Here is an 18,853-nt window from a genome sequence, read left to right on the forward strand (position 1 = left end):
CTTCTGATAGGCCATGGAATTTTTCTTTCAAAAAAAGATTATCCGACAACTCCTCAAGAGAGAGAGCGTATGAGTAGAATTTTATATGCTTTGATAGTGGGTTCTATAATATACACCATGATATGTACGAGACCAAATATAGCATACTTACTAGGGATAGTGAGTAGATATCAGTCTGATCTAGAAGTGAACCATTGAAAGATTGTAAAAATCATTCTTAAGTATTTGAGAAATACTAAGGACCAGTGGCTTATATATGGTGAAACTGACTTGAAACTGGTGGGATTCATCAACTTCAGCTTTTAGTCAGACTATGATGATAGTAAGAGTATGTTGGATTATATTTTTATCCTGAACGGTAGAGCGATCTGCTGAAAAAATTTCAAGCAGCACGATGTGGCTGACTCATTTTGTGAAGCGAAGTATGTCGCGGCATCTGATACTGTGAAAGAAGCTGTATGGTTGTGAAAGTTTATTGACAAACTTAGAGTGGCACCTTCCATTGATGTCCTTATCTTGTTATACTGTGACAACACTAGAGTCATTGCTCAAGCCAAGGAGCCAAAGTTCCATAGTGCACCAAGCATATTTTACATCGCTATCACCTTATCCTGAAGATCATGGATCGAGGTGATGTCGACCTTCAGAAGATTGACAAAAAAAAAATCTAGCCAACCCATTTACTAAAGCTTTAGGATCAAGAAGTTCGATGATCACAAATCAAAGATGGGTATACGATACTGTACCGATTGGCTTTATCAAAGTGAGAGTTGTTTGGAAATATGTCCCAAAACCAATCGTCAGCCTGTTGATGATTGTCTTATCTTATAAATTATATATAAATTTTTATTAATAAAAATTATTTAGTATTTTTATTACAAATTATCCATCTTTGAACTCCTGTTCGTAATGAAGTCCTTAGGACTATAATTAATCGATAAAGGAGGATTTGTCATTTACTCCTTAAAGATATTCGCGACCAAATGATATGCTATTCATAGGACGATAGCAATATCGCATATAGGTCATTATGTACCATATGAGTTGGTTGTCCTCTTAACAAAGGAGTGTGGAGACACTGTTATGGCATGCAGATGGAATGTAGGAGTACATTCACATCGAACATGATCATTTGTCGAGCACTCTGCTATCAAGAGTAGCTTATGAAGCACATGGGTATAAGTGTTCTCAAATCTGAGACCACCATGGTGATTTGTATGTAACTCACTGTACTTTAATATCAGACCATCTGAGTTTCTAATTCAATAATGGAAGGATATTGAGTGCAATCAAGTACTTATCAAGTTGGTGTGTGAGTCAAGATGGAATTGACCCCTCTGAATTAGGAGGAGATATGCATCAGTGTATTTCAATTTAGTAAAACCTTAGCCAAGGTAATCCATATGATAGATTTGAAAGGTTGAAATATAATGTGGCCAACTAAATTAGGATTGACAGTTAAACCCTAGGTCATCTTGAGCATCAGTGTCAAAGGGATGAATTATACGGTAACCATATGCCAGTAGATTCTAGAATGTTGCTTTGCAATATTTCGACCTATCCGGACGTTGGGTCACCATTGCTAGATGGTTACATCGATTGTATAGAAAGTTATTTCTATGCTACCGACTTAGGTTCAAACCTATGGGGTCACATGCATTAGAAGATTTGGTCAGATATGATGGCTGAAGAATCCAATTGGATTGTGACTGGTGAGGAGTCCCACTAGGACTAAAAATTTGGAAGAGAGTCCCACTGAGACTAAAACTTTATTATTAGTAGATAATTAATTAGTAATTAGATTACTAATTCACTCAATTTGATTGATTAAAGAGCTTTGGATTAAGTCTAATTGAATTAGATTCAGTTCGACTAGATTGAGTTTGATATGATCAAACCGAATTACAAAAAAAATTTGATCCTGATTCGATCAAGATTTTGACTCATCTAATTTCTAATTGAATTAAGAATTCATTAAGATATTGGTTTTCTAATTGGATTGGGTATATTTCTATCATTGGGTTCAATCCAAATTTTATTTGAATTAGAATCAGATTAGAAATAAAGAGTCCTAGTCGACTAGGACTCTATCCTTATCTCCTTGCGCCACCCTGGATTCATGCACTTCTCCATGCCAAATTGGATTTGGCTTGACCTTTTTAGTGTCAAAGTACTAGACCTAATAAGGGTGAGCAGCAATAATTGATGACTCATAATTCTATCTCTTGCCTAATTCGAATGCGATCTGAATTAGAGATAAGATAAAAATAAGGAAAGAGATTTTTCAAACAAGAAAGGTTATTGGCACCATATTGATTTTTTTTTATTTTTTTTGGAGAGTTTTTGGGTATGTAAGATATTAGATTCCTTCTCCATATCAAGGAGTCTTTTTTGGAAATTTTTGGGATGCCAAAAGGTGTTTGGTGTGGACTCTTGGGCACCCCATTCTTTGGATAAAAACCTTAGACCTTGCCTATAAAAAGAGGTCCCCTCTTCTTGGCATCACAACAAAATATTTTCTTACTAGTTTTTATTTTTCCAAAGCTCTTCTCCTTCTCCTCTCTTCCTCCTCCAAATCTCTTCATCTTTTAGAGCATCCAAAGTACTTGTAGAAGAAGGAAGAAATCAGCCATTGAAGTTGCTTGTAGGCTAGCACCTTCAAGCCCTGACTGCGCCAGTCTTCGCATGGATTTTTTTGTAGAGGTCAGATGACTCCATGTAGTTGTGAGTGACCTGAGGAACATCTTCTCTGAGTGTTGGACTAGTGAAGATCAAGATCTAATTAGTTTGGTAATTATTTCTAATCTGTCTTGATTGTATTGTTAGATCTAATAGTTAGATCTAGGATTTCAGCATCGATGAGATTGATGCAAGTTTTTATTTTTAGATCTAAAATATATCATATCTTATATATTTGTCATGGCATCATAGTCTAGATTTGATCTTATGTATGTGATTTAGATTCAATAGTTTAATCTTAATCTTTTGTTGCATAAAAGAATTTTGAAATTGCATGCATAGCACTACCTATATTTTCTTTAGCCTATTCTAAGCCTAATTAGGTTTAGGATGAGTCTCAAGAGGATCTTAAGTGGTCTATCTAAGTTTTCAAGAAGTCAAGAAGTGGCTCAAGTTAGGTTCAGAAAGTAGTTCGACCAAATCGATCGAGTCAGGGTCAACTTGGGTCCGACGATTGGGTTTAAGAAGGAGCATCTCTTTGTGCCAATTCCTATGTGGATCATCGTTGGAAGGTATATGCTTTTGTACCTTATGGAGATATTAAAAATAGCGATTGAGGTGTTTATAAAATTTTATGCTTCATTTTATCATAGTTTAATAATTTGGTTGAATGCATCAAAGGGGATCCTAGGGTTTAGGGTTTTGGGTATTGTAGGATTTCATAAATATTTTTGATATCCAACTTTTTGCTATGTGATTGAAATCCAATAGTGGTATCAGAGCCATCTTTAGTTGGTTCAATCAAATTATATTTTTGGCTCCATCATTTAGAGTTTAATATATATTCATGTGTTATGCAAATTAAAACCCTGAATTTGAAATGCTATGTCATGTTTCATGTTTCATATGTTTTAATACTATGAATTGCTATATCAATTATGTTATTCATCATTCTGTAAGGTTGTCCTAAATAGTGGGGGATGTCTGCTATGTGGTAATGGTTGTCCTAGAGTGATGATATAACATACTGCTGAATTTTATGTGATGAGTTATTTTTTACATGAATAATGTGATATGCTAAACATGCAATGCTATGATTAGAGTATAGATGCTAAATGTTAGAATGTACATGAGACTGGAAAAGCCCTCATAAAAAAAAAATTAAATGAAGTTGTAGTGATAACAACTATGGGTTAATAAATTCTTGATCAATTGATCAGTTAGTGTGTAGGAAAGTGCTAAAGGTGATTTTTTAATTGGTTTTGTTGACTGACCTGATCAATTTATTGGTGTCTAAGAAAAGCAATGAGAGAACCCCCACCTACTTACCTGGTCAATTTGGTTAAATGATTGAGAAACTGAAAAAACCCTAATTTGGGTCACTACATGAAAACTTTCTTTCATGCTAAGACAATTTTATGTCAACAACCTTAGTATGTTTGTTATACAACCACAAGACTATACTATGGGGACTGATGCAAAATATATCTTGGTGCATTTAAATGCTTATGGCATATCTAGATATGTTGCTTTGTTGTGCAACCACATGGGGAACATTATTCTGATATGGCCGTAAAGAAATGAAGGGTCAAACTTAACTAGACACTATAGTTTGTTGTGCAACCACAAGGCTACGAGTGTCATAGAGGCAAGTATTATGTTGAGAATTGCATGGATGCAATTGGAAAGACTATTTTCCTGTTCTTGAACTCATGAATGTTTGTTGTGTAACCACAAGATGTTTATGGGGAATAGGGATCTCAAACCCCCTATGAAAACCAAGTTAATGTTTCTCATCTATCATATATGAGGGGTATGGTAGATGTGATAAAATAGTAAAAGATATAATTAGATTTAAGTCCTCTTCTAATTGTGCTTGTCATCATGAGTGTTTGCTTATATGTTGTCTTTTATTTAATGTAGAATACTTTTGCATAAATAGCATCTTCATTGTCACTACATAGTATATTGGACACAAATAAATTGATCGATCCTTACTTTGTGGACTGGTTGAAGAATTTGAGGATTGTGCTTACTCAGAGAAAGTCTCCTATATCTTCAACACTCCTGATCCAGAGCCGATTGGAGAAGATGCTACGAAGGAGAAAAGGCCATATACAGGATATGGCAAAATGATAGTACAATTGTTAAATGTATTATGTTGGCCTCGATGAGCAATGAACTGTAGAGACAACATAATGGTATGGACCTTCAATCCATACTTCTCAACTTAAAAGAGTTGTATGGAGAGGAAAATAGAACTAATCGATATGAAATATCGAAGCAGTTGTTCCATGCAAGGATGAGTGATGGTTCATCTGTTCAAGTCTATGTTTTGAAAATGATTGACTTAATCACTCGATTAGGTCAATTAGGGTTTGTTATGGATGGAGAACTCTCTCAGGACTTAATCTTGCAATCACTCTCTAAATCCTTCTCACAGTTTGTTATCAATTACCATATGAACAAATTGAATACCACTTTGTCGGAGCTATTAAACATGTTAAAAATAGTCAAGAGTCACTTCAAGATTGATAAAGCTAATCTTCTTCTAGTAGTTAAAAAGAAGAAGATGATAAAGGGTAAGGGTTCAAAGAAATATAAAAAATTAAACCCTAAAGGTAGCAACTTCAAGAAGAAGAAAGTGAAGAAGGTCTTCAAAGATGGTACCTGCTTTCACTGCAGCAAGCAAGGACACTAGAAGAAAGATTGCATGAGTTATCTTGCAAGTATGAAGCTAGATGCCGGTGGAGCATCTAAAGGTTTGTACATGATACAAACTACTTTTTCATTAAGTGCTTCAACTTCTAATTTATGGGTATTAGATACCACTTCTGGCTCTCATGTATGCAAGTCATTGCAGGGCATATAGAAAATTAGGAGTTTGAAGGAAGGTGACTTCGTGCTGCATAGAGCTAATGGAGAATCCATTCAAGCAAAAGCAGGTGGCACCTATTATTTGTCTGTATCTACGGACAAGACATTATGTTAAGAGTTTGTTATTATATGCCCAGCATAATTAGAAATATTATTTCTGTATCAATGTTATTGAGATATGGTTATGAAATAAAAGCAAAAAGCAATAGTTGCTCTATTTTTCAATCTAATGGGTTTATTGGAAAAGCATATGTGGATAATGGTCTCTTTATACTTCCACTTAATGATCATATTTTTATGATGGATAAAAATAAGAAAAGGAAGAGAGAAAATGATGACATGACATATCTCTGGCATTGTCGACTTGGTCATATCAGTGAGTCGAGGATTAATAAGTTAATCAAAGATGAGTTTTTTTATTTTAATGATTTTTAATCATTAGAAACTTATGAATCTTATCTCATGAAAAAGATAACCAAATCTCCATTCACTAGACATGGAGAAAGTGCTAGTGAATTGTTAGGCCTAATATATTCAGATGTTTGTGGGCCTATAACAACTCATGCTAGGGGTGGATACTCTTATTTCATCACATTTATTGATGACCTATCACGGTTTGGATATGTGTCTTATGAAATACAAATCCAAAGCCTTTGAAAAATTTAAGGAGTATCAAAAGATGGTTGAGAAACAAACTGAAAAATGTATCGAAGTCCTTAGATCTAAATGAGGAGGAGAATATTTATCCAGTGAGTTTTTTGATTATCTGAAGAAAAATGATATTCTCTCTGAATGGACCACTTCTTACACACCACAATTAAATGGTGTAGCCAAAAGGAGGAATCACACCTTATTGGATATGATGTAGCCCATGATATGCTTCACGGATCTTTCTGTTTCATTCTGGAGAATGTCCTAGAAACTGCTGCCTATGTTTTAAACAGAGTACCATCTAAGTTGTCACTAGTACTCCATATGAAATATAGAAAGGCAAAAGATCCAATCTTAAACATCTTAAGATTTGATGTTGTCCAGCTTATATCAAAAATATTTTTAGACATAAGTTAGAAGCTAAAGTAGAAAAATGTAGGTTTGTTGGATATCCTCTAGAAAGTGGTGGATACTATTTCTATCATCCTACTAAATAAAAGATTGTTATCAATAGACATGCGACCTTCTTGGAAAAGAAATTTGTTCAAGAAAAGGATAGTAGGAGGATAGTTGAACTTGAAGAAGTTCATGACCTACATACAATTCCTCAAAAACTTATGGATAGTCCATGACTTGAACCTCAACCTATTGAACCCAATGATAGTATACATCTACATAACACACCTCCTCTTCAAAGGTTAGAGAGAGTGTGAAATGCACCTTTTAGATATGGTTGTCATTAAAAATGATGATGAAATCCATATCATTCAGGATGATGATCCTCTGACTTATTCGGAAGCTATCATGAGTAAAAACTCTGATAGATGGCTTGAAGTTATGAAATTTGAAATGGACTCCATGTATTCCAACTAAGTATGAACTTTGGTTGATGCACCTAAGGGTATAAATCTGATAGGATGCAAATGGGTCTTCAAAAGAAAGATTAGAACTGATGGCCAAGTTGAAACCTATAAAGCTAGATTGGTGGCAAAAGATTTCAGACAAAGATAAAAACTTGACTATGATGAAACCTTCTCACCAATAGCTATGCTCAAATCTATTCAGATAATGCTCACCATAGCTACATATTATGATTATAAAATCTGATAAATGGATGTAAAAACTGCCTTCCTTAATGGCAACCTTGAGGAAGAAGTTTATATGTCATAGCCGGAAGGGTTTCTCTCAAGTAGGAAACCAAACCAAGTGTGCAGGCTAAAGAAATCTATTTCTAGATTAAAACAAGTATCAAGGAGCTGAAACATCTATTTTGATAAAATAATCAAAGAGTTTGGCTTCATCAAAAATATAGATGAACCATGTGTGCATAGAAAAACTAGTCAGAGTACCATTGTCTTCTTAGTCCTATATGTTGATGACATTCTTATCATGGAGAATGATACTCCATTGTTACAATCGATCAAATCTTGGCTATCTAAGAAGTTTTTCATGAAAGACTTGGGAGAGGCATCCTATATACTTGGTATAAAGATCTACAGAAATAGATCTAAAAGGATATTAGATTTATCCCAGTCTAGGTACATTGATCTAGTGTTGAAAAGATTCAACATTGAGGGAAGTAAAAAAAGTTACTTACCCATAGGTCAAGGCATACATCTCTCTAAGAAGATGTCTCCAAAGATACCAGAAGAGATAAATAGAATGAGTTCTATACTTTATGCTTCAGCAATAGGGTCCATTATGTATGCCATGTTAATATCAGATCTGATATGGCTTATGCTTTAGGCATAACCAGTAAATTTCAGGCTAATCTAGAGAGGAATATTGAAAAGCAGTGAAAAATATTTTTAAGTATCTAAGAAAGACTAAGGATGCTTTTCTTGTATATAGAGAGTCTAATTTAAAACTAGAAGGATATACTGATTCTAATTTTCAATCTGATCCTGGTGATAGCAAGTCTATATCAGGATATGTATTTACCTTATATGGAGGAGCAGTGAATTGGAAGAGTTTCAAGCAGCAGATTGTAGCTAACTCAATTACTGAGGCAAAATATGTAATTATTAGTGAAGCCATCAAGAAAGCTATCTGGATGAAGAAGTTCATCATCGAATTGGGTATAGTTTCTAAAATTAAACACCTCATGCCACTTTACTATGATAACACTGAGGCTGTAGCTCAAGCTAAGAAACCAAAGTCTCATTAGAAATTCAAGCACATTCTAAGATGCTTCCACCTTATTTGAAAAATTATTGAAAGGAAAGACATTGTTATAGAACAAGTGGATACAAAGAACAACATAGCAGGCACATTCACCAAGACCTTGTCACAGCAAATATTAGATCGTCATCTTGATTGTATGGAAATTAAATACAAGGGCGATTGACTTTAGTACAAGTGGGAGATTGGAAGATTTAATATTCTGCAAGCCAATCTTATGGCATATGTCAGAGGGATTAATCTGCTTTATCTTCCATACTCATATAATTGATATATTTTATTATGAATAAAATTGAGGTATTTTATTTCATCATATGCTGTGCGTTGATTAAAATTATGATGAACCCCATAGGTCAGAGCAATGATTTTAGGATGATGATTAAATCATGCCAGTGAGATCTAAAACTCTAAAACTAATCTAAAATTTTTTAGTCATAGGATCATTGAGTCAGAAATCAATGATACTGGATAGATTGGCACATCCTATGTATGCTCGATGGAGAGGGTGATTGATCTCATAATCACTTATGTGGAGATACTAATACAAAGATGTGGGTGCTCATAGGAGGATGAGTTCACAAAGAAGATCTGTCATAAGAATTACATCTTATGAAAGTCTTATTTACATGTCAAAAGATGATTCTCTAGTGGAAGTAGTGTATATGATCTTTTGACCTGAGGCTACCACAGTACCTTGTATATATAGATCTATATTTTGGTTCATTTTCTATCATGACTTTTTAAGACATGTGTGGGATGTTCTGGATATAGTGAAATATATATGAAGGTGGTGTGTAAGTCAACAAAGAATCGATTACTCTCGATAAGGAAAGATGTCATCCTAAGCAATCTTATCAATCGATGAATCAAAAGCCTTTGATCATAGCATGATGAAAATTAAAAATGATTTCTATTGTTTCATAGGTCGAGTCATTATTAGTGAATTAAGATTTATTTGAATAAGTATTAGGGTTTGACATTTTTCCATACCATTACTTACTCAGGATGAAAGATGATTGTTGGTGCAGAATTCCACCGATGCCAGAGAAGCTGGAGTTGAGATGACCGCAGCCGTCATTGGGACCTGCAAAGGAAGTCTAAATCAGAGTTGGGGTGCTCCAGTAAGATCCTCTGACGCTCAAGTCAGTACTCTGCTTCAACAAAAATGGAGTTCTCAAATGGATTTTGACAGAGTTTCAAGATAGAGTTTAGAGCTTAGAAAAGAATGTATCTGGGGGTCCCTTTTTATAGACAGAGAGCATAACTGATTGACAGTGAATCTGTAACCGTCTGGTAGTGGGCCGTTCAGGGCCACGTGGAGTTTGTTACAGAGAGTAGTGCATCAGGGGGTCGTTCAGGGCCACGTGGAGTTTGTTACAGAGAGTAGTGGCATCAGGGGGTCATTCAGGGCCACGTAGAGTTTGTTACGAAGAGTGGAGTGGTGTCCGTTGTCGCAACTTGCCAGAGAATGATGGAGCCATGCAAAATCCATTACAGAGAGTGGAGTAGGATAGTGGCCATTGTCGTGACTTGCTAGAGAGTTCGAACCTATCGACTGAAGCTCGATGGGATGTCTGATGGAGTGGAATGGCTCTCTATCTCATCGATCCAGAAGAAGCTCGGATGTTTTCGAGGTTGCTGACGGGTCTACTATTGTTGGGTGCCTAGAGGCTGACGCTGTAGGCGGGAGTCATCTGTTGTAGAAGCTCGATCGAAGATCGATTGTCGTGGAAGCTCGGATGGAGATTTCTTATTGTAGAAGCTCGGAGTAGTGACCTGGCTGCAGAGCCTGTCCTGTTGTAGAAGCTCATTGGGATCTATCCAGTGTAGGAGCTCGATTGGGATCCAACTATGAAGAAGCTCGGTTGGAGTCTACCTGCAATAGAAGTTCAGAAAAAATTCATTTACAGTAAAGGCTCGGATGGAATTCGCTTACAATAGAGATCCAGAGTAGAAGTTCAGAGTAGAGATCTAGCTGGTGGAGCCCTTCCATTGTCGAAATTTGTCTGAGATGCATCCACTATAGGAGTTTGGCTGAAATCCAGTTCTTGTAGGAGCTCGGATGGAATTCGAAAGGTGGTTGACCATCGTAGAAACTTGGATGGAGTCTGGTTACTATAGAAATCCCGTTGTCAGAGAAGCTCGAACATTGACGAAGTTTGGGAGAAGTTCGGAGTAGAGTCGTCCATGGCCGGAAGAAGTCTGGAAGGGATTCAGAGAATAGTCGATCACTATAGAAAATTGGCTGATAGCGGAGTTCAGAGGGCATTTGGAGCAACCCGGTAGATGAATGGAGAAGCTCATTGTCGGAGAAGTTCGGATGGTATTATGGAAGCTCGGACGGTCGAGGGAGTTCAAAAAGACACCACACAAGGTCGGAAGCCAGAAAAGCCCTGGAAGGATCGGCCTTTTACAAACTTCGATCGGGGGTATTTTATACCCAACACCAGTCCTCCTACTTTCGAGTTCGGGATCCGAATGAAGGAAGTACAAAAAATTTTCACAGTCGAAGTTGCCTCCCTTGATTTTCATACTCGATGGTTTTCAGATATTTTGGCATTTGGCGCGCTAGTGCCGGAGCCTTTTCAAATCGAGGCAATCCGAAAAGATTTTTTTGGAATTTCCATTGGAGCGTTGCTCTAGGTACGGTGCAATAATGATTTTATCAACTGTCAGCCATTTTCAACTGCTTACCATGGTGAGTGGGACACGCGGAAGTGTAGGTCAGCTAGAGGAGATCCGCAATCATTACTGCACCGGATCCTGTTGCCTATTTAAACCCGCTCCCTCCTTTCAGAAATTTCACTTTGTTTGAGAGTCCTGTTGGTGCCCTTCTTCTTCCCCAAGAGTTTCATCCTGTTCGGCCTTAGGCGTTCTTCGAGTCAATCCCCATCTCCACATCTCTGCACTTCTCGGACTAACTTAGGTTAGTTCCAGAACTCCCTTCTTCACTTTTTCTCTTGCTGTTCTTCTTTCGTTTTTCTTCTGTTACATTTGCCTGTTCAGTTTTCTGCGAGCACCCCTTCTCTTATTTTTTCTAATTTTTTTGAGATTTTTAGGGTTTTTGCTCAATTCATAATGTCCTCCAGCACTTCCTCCTCTAGCAGTTCTAGGAGTTTGTCCATCCCAGCTCCTCAAAATCTCAGTTCTGTAGATGAACCTCATCCCATCTTTGTACCAGACACCATCTCCAACTCTCTGACTCCGAAGGAACTCTCACTGATTAGGATTCAGTACGGGATTCCTCCGGAGTACGAGCTGGAGCTTCCCGGGCGACTAGCTGGGCCAGCGCTCCTCCCCCTGGCTGCTTTTGTTTATACCAAGAAGCTTTTTGCATCGGGTTTTGACTTTCGCTCCCGCACTTTGTCATTGCTCTCTTCCACTTTTTAAATATTTCTTTAGTTTCTGTAGCACCGAACTCCTTTAGATTTTTGATAGGATTTCTTTCCCTCTGTTGCCGAGCCGAAGTCCAGCCAACCCTTTCCCTGTTTAAAAATTCTATACTTTCAAGCATCATCTTTCGGCAAAGGATTGGTGGTACTTCTCCCCCCAATTCGGTAGAAAGGGGTTATTGAAAGGTGCCCCCTCTTCTATCCACAACTGGAAGGAGAGATTTTTCTATGTCCGATGCCCGACCTTGGGGCTCTCTGAGGGATTCCGTCCGTCGAGCTTCTAGCCTGGAAAGGGACGACCTCGAAGCCTCCAATAAGCTCGAGGCCTATCCAGCCCCCTCCTCTCTGAACTTCTGAAGGAACAACTCTTATTCAACATTGGCCTGAGCCCTCTTGACCCTGTCAGTACTATCATTATTATATATATATATATATTTGCTTTCCCTTTCTCTTATTCTATTTTCGAGCCATGTCGATCTTCTTTTATTGCAGACATGGACACAGGCGTGGCTTGGAGGTTAGCCCAAGGTCTCAAGACCCATAAGAGAAAAGGCACCATGACTTCGGGGTCAGTGAAGAGAGCCAGGATAGAAGAGATGAGCTTGGCTATGCCTGCTCAGGTGGCCGTTGCCATCGACGCCCCCTCTGATGTCGAGCCCGAAGTCCCCCGAGCCTCTTCACGGAACCCCCTGATCGAGGTTCTCGCTCCAGAGGCTCGTCCCGAGGGGGCACCGGGGGCCGAAAGGAGGAGGAGGAAGAAGACCCTGGCCTGCAAGAGCTGCAGCCATAAGGCTGCCATCGAGGGGGCTGACGGCTCTGAGGAAGATCTGAGGGAAAATTCCTTCAACAATAGGGATTTAATAAAGAGGCTAGCGAAGGGTGCATTTTGCCCGAGGTCGTCCACAGGATCATCCTTGTTGATCCTGAGCTACGGGTCTGGGACTCTCTAGGATCTTTTCTCGAGATAGGTCAATTCATTTTTTTCTTCTTCTTGCTTCTTTACTTAGTTTACTCCCTAACCTTTATATTGACTCCCCAGCCTCTCTTGCAGATTGGTCACCAGCTCATCGCCAACGTCAAGGTGATGAAGATCGCCAAGAGGGAGGCAGCTTGAGCGGAGGAAGGTCGCCTGGCTGACCCCGCTCACCTTGAGGAGAAGATCGTCGAGGTCACAAGTCTCCAGGAGGCACTGCAGAAAGAGGGACAAACCTCATCCGATCTGAGGGCCGCCTTGGAGGAGGAAAAAAAGAAGGCAGAGGCCGAGGTCTCCGTACTGAAGGTGCAGGTCTCCGAGCTGAAGGCATAGATCCCATCCCTAGTCTCAAAGGCAGGGGCCCGAGCAGTGGAAGAGTTCAAGACCTCCTCTGAGATGGAGGATCTGCAGGTCCAGCTCGGTCAGGATGCCTTCATCAAGGGTTTCGAGCTCTGCCAAGAGAAGGTGGCCAGAAAGTTTTTCGAACTGGACCTTTGCTTCCTGGATGAGGCATCTGACGATGAAGTCGGACCTTTTGAAGCCGCTGCCGGTCCTCCTCCAGTCGGAACCTCTTCGGTCGCTGTGGCTGTCGCGACCGACCTTCCGGGGGCACCGAGCTCCTCCACTTCTGTCCCAGAGGTTCGAAACCTCTAATTTTGTATTTTTCCTTTGTGGTGACTTTTTTTTATTCTCTTATACTTAAAAACTATTTAATCAATGAAATCGAATTCTTTTTTATAGAGAGCTCCTTTTTCTTCTTCTGCATTCTTTTCCTCCTCTTCTATCTTCTTGCACTAATTTGAGTTGTGGTGCTCTTGTCTCCCAACGACAGTGCCCTACCAAAGCTCTTCTCCTACCATAGGGGATTCCTCTGAAGTCGATGATCCGGGACCTCAGAAGAAAAGTTCGTCACTTGGCAAAAAATCCAAGAAGCTGGATGACGAACTTCACCGACTAAGGAAGAGCCATTCGGAGGTCACTACGGAGGCTACTCGCTTTCGGGACCTCCACAAAAAGGGTCTCATGGACTACACTCGGAGGAAGGCTGGCTTCGTGATGGAGCTTGAGGAACTCCAGAAACATGCCAGCGATCGATCTTGGACTCAAGCTTCCAAGATCAGCTCCCTTGAAGTCGAGCTGGCAGCCGCACGGGAGAAGATCGGCCAGTTGGAAGGGAGCTCATCCTTGCTCACAACTTAGGCCGAACGTGATCGAGATTGGTCGAAAAAATTCTCCGACCTTCAAAAGTAGCTGCAGGATGCTGAGGTCAACTACAACGCCTACCGAGTCGGCTGGTGTGGGCAAATAGAGAACTATCGAAGGAAGCTCAAGACGGCAATCGATGAAGTTGTCCGCCTTCAGAGGCAGTTGTCTGAGAGAGTCCAGCCCTCTCTACACAAGGTCCAACGAGCTCTGCTCCTTGAGGGGGACCATGGCAGAACTGTCTATGGCCCTTGGGCAGGAGAAGGTCAAACTACAGCGGCTGAAGATTCAGCTGGTCCACGAGCAGCAGGCGGTCAAGAATGTCGAGGCGGAGTCCGAGGTCCTGAGGAAGAGGCTTCGAGAGTCAGAGGGCGAAAGTCGGTGGTTCCACCAGATGTATCGGGAGATGCTGTTAAGAAAGATGGAACTGGAAGAAGAAGTCGAAAACTTAAAGTAATCCCTAATAAGGACTGAAACCGAGAGCTCGAAGTCAGAAGAAGTCGAGCTTCCTTAGAGCTTCTTTTATTTTTCGTTCTTCTATGTATTCTTTTTCTTTTCTTGTCATTTTTCTTTTTTGACCTTCAAGGCTTTGTAATGTACACTTCACTAATGAAATGAAAAAAAAATTTTCCATTACCTTGTCCATTCTTGTATTAAGTTATCATTTACAGAACTTCTTTTGTTTTTTGTCTTATTTGATGCTGACATTGTTTGAAGGTTTTTGATCATCACTGTGTTGATTTACCTTTTTTGTTCGTGACCGTAGGTCTTTTCGAGGCCATTTGAGTTTGACGCTTCCTTCCGGTGCTCGAGCTTGGAGGCCTGAACTTCTCGTTACCTTGAGAAAGTCAATTTTTCCTCGGCCTATGTTGAGTTCCCTCTTAGAGACTGAGGGTTTTTGATAAGAGTCTCCTTCCTCATTGAGACAAGGTCCCTCGTATCTTTGATGTAGTTTGTTTTTCCCTTATCACTGGTGTAGTTCGTCGCTTTCCCTTTTTATCTCCCTCTTCTTTGTATTTGGGCGAGGGTTTTTCCTCTGCTCTTAGTGGAATTATGGGGGTGTAGAGGAGCCGTTGAGGAGGCTTTTCTTCTCGTTCGATCTTGATCGATCGGATCTTTGTTTGTGTTAGGACAAGGTTCTCCTCCTGTTCCCGACGCAGTCAATTTTAGCTCATGTTAGGATGAGGTTCTCCTCCTATTCCTAACAAGGCTGTGGGGGCACGTAAGGGCCATTGTAAGGGCCTCTCCCCTCATCCGATCTCTGGATAATCGGTCCTTTGACTTTGCTCATGTTAGGATGAGGTTCTCCTCCTATTCCTAACATGACTGTGGGGCATATAAGGGCCGTTGTAAGGGCCTCTCCTCCCATCCGATCTCTGGATAACGAACCTTCAACTTTGCTCATGTTAGGATGAGGTTCTCCTCCTATTCTTAACATGGCTGTGGGGGCACATAAGGACCATTGTAAGGGTATCTCCCCCCATCTGGTCTTTAAATAATCGACCTTTGACTTTGCTTATGTTAGGACGAGATTCTCCTCCTGTTCCTAACATGGCTGTGGGGGCACATAAGGGCTGTTGTAAGGGCCTCTCCCCCCATCTGGTCTTTAAATAACCGAACCTTCAATTTTGCTCATGTTAGGATGAGGTTCTCCTCCTGTTCCTAACATGACTGTGAGGGCACATATGGGCCATTGTAAGGGCCTCTCCCCCCATCTGATCTTTAAATAATCGAGCCTTCAACTTTGCTCATGTTAGGACGAGGTTCTCTTCCTGTTCCTAACATGGCTGTGGGGGCACATATGGGCCATTTAAGGGCCTCTCCCCCCATTCGATCTTTAAATAACCGGACCTTCGACTTTGCTCATGTTAGGATGAGGTCCTCCTCCTGTTCCCAACATGCTTAGTTTTGATTATCGAAAGGAGCTACTCTCTGTCGTTATGAGCTCATGCCAAAAGAAAAGATATGCAAATATGAAAGAAACTTTTATTTAAGGCAAAGTTATTGGTAATACATCCGTAGATTTTTCGAATCCCATAGCCATGGAAGGTCTGCTCCCCGTCGGGGTCCTCCTGAGATAGAGTTGATAATTCCAATCGGAGGTCGATCTTCAGGCTGCTCCTCCCTCTTTGGCGGCTTCGATTGCAGCAGGGCCCTCGACTGATCTTCCCTACCTTCAGGTCGACGTCGAATGAATCTGTCAAGCCGACCTCATCTAATGAGCTCCTCGATCTCATCTCAGAGCTGAATGCACTCCTCCGTATCATGGCCGTGGTCATGATGATAGAGGCAGAACTTGTTAGGGTTGCACTTTCTGGGGTGTGTGCGCATCTTTTCTGGCCTCGGCAGCTACTCCCTGACCTCCATCAGTACTTGGGTTTTCGATGTGTTGAGAGGGGCGTAGCTGTGGTATCTTCCTTGGGGAGAGCCCCTCCGAACTCTGCGGTCCGGACTTCTCTGCCTATGAGCCCGGGGAGGAGTCTGGACATGCTTATGTCCGGAGGGAGTTCGAGAACGTGGCCGAGCTTCACTCGGCCCTTTTTCAACTGTGGGCTTGCTGGAGTCTCCTGCTTGCCACTCCTTCGTGGCCTCCTCATCCTTCATCTTGAAGGCTTCTTCTGCTCGGGCATATCCTTCGGCCCGAGCCAGCAAATCAGCCAAGTCCCTGGGATACTTCTTTTTCAGGAAAAACAGAAGATCGTTCTTTTGAAGACTGCCCTTCAGGGCAGCCATCGCGACCAATTGGTCCAAGTTTCAGACCTCCAACACGACGATATTAAAATGGTTGACGTAAGCTTGGATGGATTCTCCCTCCTTCTGCTTGATGTTGATGAGGGACTTCGAACCTCTCTAGGGACATCGGCTGCTGATGAAATGAGCAACGAACTGGTGGCTCATCTGATCAAAGGAGAAGATAGTACCCAACTTCAGTGTCGAGTACCAATTTCTTGCTGCTCCCTTCAAGGTAGACGGGAAAGCTCGGCACAAGATGGCATCTAGTGTGCCATGGAGCAGCATCATTATCCGAAAGGCCTCCAGGTGGTCAACTGGATCTGAGGTCCCGTCGTAGCTCTCGAATTGAGGGAGCTTGAAGTTCGGCGGGATTGGCTCCTGTATGATCATTTGAGAGAAAGGAGGGTCAGTGTAGATGTCCTCATCGTAAGCAGTGGGGGCATGGGAGCTCTTCGATCTGTCGGTTCATCTCTCGAAATCTTTGATGCAGGAGGTCCTCTCGACTGCGAGTCTCGAGGGTCTTCTGGTGGAACGGAGGTAGGGACTCTCCGGGGGTGGAATCATGATCGGATGGTGGGCTCTCTGCCTTCTGCTTTTCCTTTCCAGAGAAGACGGGATGACTTGCCCAAGTGGCCCATCCGATCGTTGGATTCTGAAACTTCAATGATGCTTTTTCCAGCCGCATTGATGCCTGCGGCTGCTGCTGCATGGCCTGCACTGCTTCGGTGAGGTCCCTGACCTGCTGAACCAGCAAGTCAAACTGCTCTATGCCGACTGCCATTGCGGAGGAGGAGGAGTCTGGGAAACTGGAGATAAGGCGGGGCTTACGGAGCACATTGAGATCTGGCTGCAGAGGCCATGGATCGCCTAGTGGATGCCTTTCGGGGAGGCATCAGGTGAAGATCTGGCAAGAGAAGGAGAAGAAGATATCGGAGAAGATGATCGGAGACAGTCCCATTGGGCACTCCTTTAAGAACAAGGGTACTACAAAGACACGCCCTTCCTCTAGCGCCAATTTATTGGTGCAGAATTTGCCGACGTCGGAGAAGCTGGAGTTGGGATGACCGTGGCCACCGTCGGGACCTGCAAAGGAAGTCTAAACTGGAGTTGGGGGTGCTCCGACAAGACCCTCTGACGCTCAAGTCAGTACTCTACTTCAACAAAAATGGAGTGCTCAAATGAGATTTTGACAGAGTTTTAAAATAGAGTTTAGAGCTTAGAGAAGAACGTATCTGGGGGTCCCTTTTTATAGACGGAGAGCATAACTGATTGACAGCGACATCTGTAACTGCCTGGTAGTGGGTCGTTCAGGGCCACGTGGAGTTTGTTACAGAGAGTAGTGGCGTCAAGGGGTCATTTAGGGCCATGTGGAGTTTGTTACGGAGAGTGGAGTGGTATCTGTTGTCCCAACTTGTCAGAGAGTGGTGGAGCCACGCAGAATCTGTTACAAAGAGTGGAGTAGGATAGTGGCCATTATCGTGACTTGCTAGAGAGATCAGATTTGTCGGCTGAAGGTCAGCTAGGATGTCTGACAGAGCAGAATGGCTCTCTGTCTTATCGATCCAGGAGAAGCTCGGATGTTTCTGAGGTTGCTGACGGGTCTACTGTTGTTGGGTGCCTAGAGCGCTGACGCTGCAGGCGGGAGTCATCTGTTGTAGAAGCTCGGTCGAAGATCGTTTGTCGTGGAAGCTCAGATGGAGATTTCTTATTGTAGAAGCTCAGAGTAGTGACCTCACTGGCGGATCCTGTCCCATTGTAGAAGCTCGTCTGGGATCCATCCACTGTAGGAGCTCGGCTGGGATCCGACTATGAAGAAGCTCGGTTGGAGTCCGCCTACAATAGAAGTTTGGAAGAAATTCATTTACAGTAGAGGCTCAGATGGAATTCGCTTACGATAGAGATCCGGAGTAGAAGTTCGGAGTAGAGATCCGGCTAGTGGAGCCCTTTCATTGTCAAAATTCATCTGAAATCCATCCACTGTAGGAGTTCGACTGAAATTTGATTCTTGTAGGAGCTCGGATGGAATTCGGAAGGTGGTCGACCGTCGTAGAAACTTAGATGGAGTCTGGTTACTGTAGAAATTCCATTGTCGGAGAAGCTCGAACATTGACGAAGTTCGAAAGAAGTTCGGAGTAGAGTCATCCGTGGTCGGAAGAAGTTTGGA

This window comes from Elaeis guineensis, unplaced genomic scaffold (assembly GCF_000442705.2).
Source record: "Elaeis guineensis isolate ETL-2024a unplaced genomic scaffold, EG11 Super_Scaffold_1000045, whole genome shotgun sequence".
NCBI classification, from domain to species: Eukaryota; Viridiplantae; Streptophyta; class Magnoliopsida; order Arecales; family Arecaceae; genus Elaeis; species Elaeis guineensis.